The following is an 8,233-nucleotide window of genomic DNA, read 5'->3' on the forward strand; positions in this document are numbered from 1 at the left end:
AGGCCACAGTTCTATTATTATATATTATTGTCTCAGACGCTGCTTTCAAACTTTTTATGTTACAGAAACAACAAACAGGCATTAACATATCTGAGTGCTATACTGCTTTGAACATAGCAACAATTACATCGTATCTATCCATTTGCAGCTGTTATAATACACCCAGGCAAAGTAGCCACATACTGTAATTACCTATCATAGCATGCTCCTAAGCACACCTAGCCATTACCATGCATTATACTGTATGATTACAGGTGATTACTTCTGATTATAGTGAGCAGCACTATTTTATTTCTTGTTACACTTTGATTATAGTTTTAAGGACATGGCTGGCAGTTTGTAATGTATACTGAACGGTTAATAGGTAATCCAACACCAATGTCATTTAGTATGCATTGTAATTCTAACCACTGCTAAACAATCAGTGGGAGAGTCTTTGCAGCTCTGACAGTACAGTTAGAAGAAAATATTGAAACAATTACATTTTTTATTAATTTTCAATATGGTGCCCTGAACAAATTACATAGACTTGGAAAATAATAAAATGAGAAGGTTGGAATATTTATAACAAATAGGGATTGTTATAGACAGGACCTTGGCTAGACTCCTACATTGAGAAAAGTTTGGAGAAAGTATTATAAAAACAAGAAAAAAAAAAAGGAAGTTCTGTCAGGAGAAAACAAAAGTGACCCTGTCACTAGAGCATTTGTTTCAACTACAAGAGATATATGATTATATATGTATTTGATATATTTGATGCATGTAATTTACCTGTACCTCGTGAAGACATGCAAAGGGCAACTCTTGCTGGGCTTTGCAGTCTTGGATGTGATGTCAGAAGCCCCAACAGACTCAGAGCTGTCAAGTGGCACTCTATAGTATTCTCCTTGTAGGCAGGTGCTGGTTCCCCTCCGACCTCCATGTGGCACTATGCAATTATTACAGTGGAGTCTGTTAGGCAAATTGTCCCCTTGTGGGCTCCATCAGGGACTTAAAGAATTCAGCTCTCTGATTCAATGCTGCAACCTTATATATAGGGTCTCCTGTATCATTTGGGCATGCATGGAGCGAGTAGTAAATCAGGGATAGAGACACACTGCTGGCTAAGGAAAGTGATAAGCACAGGGAAATGTTCCTGGCGAGTAAGGTCAAAATAGGGACTACGCCTGAGGACAGGAAATATCCCAGTATCTGGGATAGCTACATGGGGCTCCCTTAGTAGCAGTACAGTGCCGTCCAGTGCATTGCAAACTGCCATCCCTCCATCAGGAGCCGTCCTTCACTAGTAGAGGCCCCAGGCCCCGTAATACTGAGATTTAAGGATTGTTGCATTGTCATATGTATATCAGTGCCTACAAGGATGGTCATCATTCCTTACTGTTAACTTATACTGTATATGCAATATACCAGATAGTGACAACCATCAAGAACTGTGTCTATAGTTTCTCCCTGAATGGGTACCCTGGGAGTGGGGCTGATCTACATCCTTGTTTCTTCCCCCGGAAGCTAATAAAAGGCTATATAAGGCTGATAAGCTGATAAAAGGAAAACTGGACCAGCACAAAAAAGTAAGTATACAGTAGACACTTGCAGAACATGAGAGGGTTATGCTGGAGGGAAATGGAATTGTGGTTATGCTATAAAATAAACTCTTCCTGAAGTTGTCAAATTCCCTATCAATTTCAAACGCACATTGAAAGTAAGCATTTAAAATACTTGACTTTTCTGTGATTTACTTGCAATTTTTAATCTGTGCAACAGGTTCACTTTAACTTAGAACTATCCAGCAACTTATACACTATATTGTCTAAAGTATTGGGGCATCTGCCTTTACATGCACATTAACTTTAATGGCATCCCAGTCTTAGTCCGTAGGGTTCAATATTGAGTTGGTCCACCCTTTGTAGCTATAACAGCTTCAACTCTTCTAGGAAGGCTGTCCACGAGGTTTAGGAGTGTGTCTATGGGACCATTCTTCCAGAAGCACATTTGTGAGGCACTGATGTTGGACAAAAAGGCCTGGATTGCACTCTAAAGTGCATTTGTATAGCACTGATTGCTGTATAAATGACAATGGTCCCAAAAATGTCTGATGAGTCCGCCATAATGTCGCAGTCATGATAGAATATGCTGATCGCCGCCATTACTAGTAGAAAAAAAAATTATTAATAAAAATGCCATAAAACTACCCCTATTTTGTAAACGCTATAACTTTTGCACAAACCAATTAATAATCACTTTTTGCAATATTTTTTACCAAAAATATGTTGAAGAATACGTATCGGCCCAAACTGAGAAAAAAACTTTTTTTATATATTTTTGTGGGATATTTATTATAGCAAAATGTAAAAAATAATGCGTTTTTTAAAAAATTGTCACACTTTTTTGTTTATAGTGCAAAAAATAAAAACCGCAGGGGTGATCAAATACCACCAAAAGAAATCTCTATTTATGGGGAAAAAAAGGACATCAATTGTGTTTGGGAGCCACGTCACATGACCGTGCAATTGTCAGTTAAAGCAACGCAGTGCCGAATCACAAAAAGTGGTCTGGTCTTTGGCCTGCAAAATGGTCCGGGGCTTAAGTGGTTAAATGTAACTGCCTACCCCCAAACTGTCATTTGAAGCAAAACACATAGCCAAGTATTATTCTCCACATTTTTTTTATTGTACATTAATAAAAGAAAACAAATAAAATTAGATGTGCTATCTGCCAATAGAACTTAACCAAAAAGTGCACTCTATGCATCCAAAAATATTAAAAATATAACAAATCAAATCATTATTCAACCAAAAAAATAATGTCAAAGCAATAACTGCAAGGCCAATAATAAATAACACATTATCTCCTCTGATTCCGCAACATGTCTGGTTGATGAACGGCCATTCAGAAACGAACTGAAAAGCATGAAATGAAAAGTGCGAATCAACAAGCACCAAACTTCTACCAACATGATATTAGCAGAAGGAGCCCAAAGGGTGGTGCTAAAGAGCTGAAAAACCATGTGATACGTCACTATGTTCGTGATTGTTGGCCAACAATTGTGTGCTGTGTGTATGCAAGACAAGTTTGGGCCAACAACCTTCTGACAAAAGTCCATGGTTTTGTTGGCCATGTGTATGAGGCCATAAGAAAGTTAAAGGGTTCACAAACTATGGTATACAGACAACGACAGAAGACCGGGCCACCACTAGTAAAAGAGCTGGAAGAAGGAGCGGAGGCTCGGCAAGAAGAACCGGAGAGGGGGACAAGACCCCCGAAGTTGGAAGAATAGGCAGCGGCGACAGGAGACTGGGCCACCGCTAGTAAAAGAGCTAAAGGAAGAAAGTCGAGCAAGAAGAACCGAAGAGGGGGACAAGACCCCCGAAGAGGGGGACAAGACCCCCAAAGTCGGAAAAGACCCTGGGCGGTGACGAAGAAGAAAGCCAGTCTCCTCTGCTAGTAAAAGAGCTAGCAGACGATAGCGGAGTCCGGTGAGAAGACCCCCAAGACAGAAGAAGACCCCCAGAGCTGTGCAATAAATTATTTTAAACCCTTGTGTGGTGTTTTTATTTTTTACATTTTTTTCACCAGGTGAATGGTACATACTCATTCACATAGGGTGGGGGGCCAGTATCTGGGGGCCCCCTTATTAAAGGGGGCTCCCGGATTCTGATAAGCCCCCCGCCCGCAGACCCCGACAACCAACGGCCAGGGTTGTCGGGAAGAGGCCCTTGTCCTCATCAACAAGGGGACAAGGTGCTTTGGGGTGGGGGGGCCGCAAGGCCCCCCCTTCCCCAAAGCACCCCCCATGTTGAGGGCACACGGCCTGGTATGGCTTAAAAGAGGGGGCCACTCGCTCGTCCCCACCCTTTTTCCTGACCAGCCGGGTTGCGTGCTCGGATACGGGTCTTATATGGACCTTGGGGGGACCCCCACGCCGTTTTTCGGCGTAGGGCTTCCCCTTTAAGTCCATACCAGGTGACGGGGCCAGCGACGTGCCAATCTTGCCGCCAAAGGCAGTCAATTATCAGACGCTTTGAGTTTGGTATGAATAAGGGGAACCCAAACCAAAATGTAAAAAAAAAATTGTATGGGGGTCCCCCAAAATTTCATACCAGGCCCTTCAGGTCTGGTATGGATATTAAGGGGAACCCCGTGCCAAAATAAAAAAAAATGGCATGGGGTCCCCTCAAAAATCCATACCAGACCCCCACAACCACCGGGCAAGGGTTATGGGGATGAGGCCCTTGTCCCCATCAACATGGGGACAAGGTGTTTTGGGGGTACCCCAAAGTACCCTCCCCATGGTGAGGGCATGTGGCCTGGTATGGTTCAGTTGGGGGGCGCTCTCTCGTCCCCCCTCTTTTCCTGCAGCCTGCCAGGTTGCATGCTCAGATAAGGGTCTGGTATGGATTTTTTGGGGGACCCCCACACCATTTTTTTTATTTTTATTCATATCGGACCCGAAGGGTCTGGTATGACTGTGGGGGAATCCCATGCTATTTTTTCAATGACTTTTAGTTGTATTACCGGGACCGACAATTCATTATCCCCCCCGAGTACTTTTAAATCATTTTTTTCCCTTAGAAATGTAATTTTGCTCTTGGACTGTTCTAAACATGGGAAACGTGTGCCACTTTACAGGCATACTATAGACACCCCCCAGGTACAAAATTGAAAGGAATATTTCACTTTTATTGTTTCACTTTAAGCACTATTAAGATCACTGCTCCCAAAAAAAGGCAGTTCTAAACCTTTTTTAGCATTGATAGATGTCCCCTGAGGCAGGATCCAAGTCCCCAAACACTTTTTATGACAATAACTTGCATATACGCCTTTAAAATTAGCACTTTTGATTTTTCATGTTCGAGTCCCATAGACTTTAACAGTGTTTGCGTGTTCTGCTGGGAACCGAACAGGGGGTGTTTGGCTCATCCCTATTGGGGATGAAGATTGAACTGATAGAAAAGAAAGCAGAGATTGATGACCTCGAGAACAGGTCGAGATGATGCAACTTTAGGATAAGGGGGCTCCCCAAATCAGTGAAAGAAGTCCAGCCAGCAGTCAAAGCACTTATTAAAGGGCTTATTCCAGATATTGCTGTTCACTTCCTGGAACTCGATAGGGTTCATAAAGCACTACAGCCTCCCAAATCAGATGGGCTTCCCAGGGACATCATAGTAAAACCCCATTTTTAACGGTGAAGGAGGAAGGCATGAGGAAATCAAGAGGGTCCACAGCACATTAACATTCAAGGACACACATTTCAGGTCCTTGCTGACCTCTCACCTTACACGGTGCAAAAGCGAAGAGCACTCAAACTTCTACTGCAAATCCTAACAATGAAAGAGATTCCGTATAGATGGTCATTCCCTCTCCTCCTGAAATTTTCATAGTGCAACAAAGGACACGGCTTTTCTTCTTTTGCGGAGGGTGAACACTTACTGCTCCATCTAGGCCTACTCTCCCAGGAGCTTCTCCCCCCCCCACCAAACAAAAACCCCTCCTCGTCATCGAAACGGCCAAATCCTGCTAGCCCCCTTCAACAAACCTGGGTGACACAGACCTCTGAGAGGTTCAAAGGGACACTACCGACATGAATGGACTGTCCATCATCGTAAACCAGGGCCCTGGTTTGTGACTCTTCCTTATCGATAGTTTGGGCCATACTCCCAGTCTCCCCTTCTGAGGTTTTACCCCAAGTTAACTGGTGTTCTGTTAATTTTAAAATGTTATACTATTATGTTTTTTTCATAGCGGCAGGACCGTTGTGGACTCAGTGTGCCACCACTAGTCTCCGAAGGCTAATAGTTTGCCTCTCAGGGATGTCCCAGAGCCCCTGATTCAGGGCACTATAGTTCTCTCATGTTAAGGAGTGGGAACTGGCAGGCCCACTCCTATCCATTGAAGGGAGGGGGCCAGGGGGTCTCATGCTTTTTTCCTTTATTAGCTCACTCACGAAATCTTCTTCTCTTTTTCCGCTTCACTCTATTCCTACTTCTTTTTCCTCCCTCTCATATTCCAGGTTCTCCAGGCATATCCAGCCTCCTCCAACTGGGGCATGGGCGCTGGTACTCCTGATGAAGTGGTCACCCTCTTTGGATTCATTACCAGGAGGAGGTAGGATAAACAATATCTCAGAGATGTCTTTCCCGCTGATCTATGGCTAACACAAACCCGCCAACCTCCACCTTTAAAATGATCTCACACAACACACAGGGACTCAACTCCCCTATTAAATGCTGAAAATTATTCCAACTGTACCATAACAAGTACTCTGACATCTTATTCTTACAAGAGACACACTTCCCTACCACTTCCCTGCCACTTCCCTGCCACCTACAGTATAGACCTGCTTTCTTACACCAGCGCTATCCACAATTCTTTCTCGCATCGCATCTTCACCAAACACATCAACTTCTCCCAATCTGAAATAATCTCAGATAGTGATGGACGAACTTCCGACGGGACGTTTTGCAAGCGCGAACCGGGAACGTGGCCAAAAGTTTGCGAACCACAAGGTTTGTGGCGGACCCCATTGACTTTAATGGCAGGCGAACCTTAAAAACCTCAAGGTCATATTTTCAGCCACAAAATACTTACTAGCTGTGCACACATAGTCCCACAACATGGACAATGACATAACAAAAGTATTAAGTGAATCTGGGATCGACAACGACAAGCATTCTTTTTTTATCTGTGAAATTTTGACAATTCAGGAGCACATGAAGGCCATGGAGGAGAGGCAAGGTCAGGTTAGGCTATGAAGGGGGTGCAGGAGATGATCAGTGCCACAGTCAGGGCAGCGCAGTCCTGTGCCAGTGTCCCAGTGTGCCAACCTGTGCTTGAGCCCCTCCCTCTGCCCGGCCCTTACCCCCACCTATGCAGGGCTCCACTGTGGTGGTTCAGAGGTGCCAGTCCAGTGCTGATCCTCAGCCATGGTGCTGGCACTGCCTGCTGATTGGCTTCTCTGCTGCTATCTCCCTCACTGTCTGAAACCAGCACTGTGATAGAGACTGAGCACTGACACCAGCACCGTGATAGAGAGCACTGACACCAGCACCGTGATAGAGAGCACTGATACCACACCAGCACCAAGATAGATAGCACTGACACCACACCAGCACCGAGATAGAGAGAGAGCACTGACACCAGCACCGTGATAGAGAGCACTGACATCAGCACCGTGATAGAGAGCACTGACAACAGCACCGTGATAGAGAGCACTGACACCACACCAGCACCGAGATAGAGAGCATTGATACCAGCACTGATACCAGCAACTCGCTGCGGGACCCAAAAATATGACACCGCTCAACCTCTTCAAACAGGAGGGTATGGGCATATAGTACGGTGTGCTTTTTTTGTACAAGGAAGTGAGCCAAAGGTAGAAAAAAGTCTGTGTGCTAGATTAAATACATCGTTTATAGAGTTATGCATATACATGGTCTACTGGTCACATGTGTTGAATTCCTCAGAGATCCATGCCTCATTCATTTTTATAAATGTGAGGTAGTCAACACTGTCGTGAGCTAGGTGAGTGCGCTTATTGGTCACAATCCCTGCTGCGCTGAACGTCCTTTCGGACAGGACACTGGACGAGGGGCAAGCCAACAGTTCCACTGAAAATTGGGCAAGCTCTGGCCAGAGGTCAAGCCTGCCCACCCAGTAGTCCAGGGGTTCATCACTTCTCAGAGCGTCCACATCGGCCGTTAACCCGATGTAGTCGGACACCTGTCGGTCTAGGCTTCCCTGATGCTGGATCTGGATGAGACCTGTCGATGGGTCGGCTGAAAGAATGATCTCATATCAGAAGTCACCAACACATCTTCAAACTGCCCTCTTCTTGCAAGCGCTGTTGCATTGGTACCCGCAACTCTTTCTCTGGGAGTGGGAATTCATCTGCCAGCGCACACGCAAAAGCAGAATGCAGCATTTCTCGAAGCAAGGCCTGTAAATGCTCCATTCTGACAGCCCTCTGTGATGGTGGTAACATTTCCGCCATTTTGTGTTTGTACCGGTGGTCTAAGTACGTTGCCACCCAGTACTGGTCCGTGACCTTTATGCTTTTTATACGGGGTCGCTGTTAAAACACTGGAGCATGAAGGCCCCCATTTGCAGTAAACTGGAAGCGGTGTGGTGGCCTGGCTCCTGCTCATCATCCAGGATAATGTCGTCCTCCTCGTTCTCCTCTCCCCATCCACGCACAACAACAGGGATCCCAGAAAGGTTTAAAGCATGCTCTTCTTGC

The sequence above is a fragment of the Lithobates pipiens genome, unplaced genomic scaffold (genome assembly GCF_037356315.1).
Source record: "Lithobates pipiens isolate NorthernLeopardFrog02 unplaced genomic scaffold, aLitPip1_a1.2 Scaffold_18, whole genome shotgun sequence".
Lineage (NCBI taxonomy): Eukaryota > Metazoa > Chordata > Amphibia > Anura > Ranidae > Lithobates > Lithobates pipiens.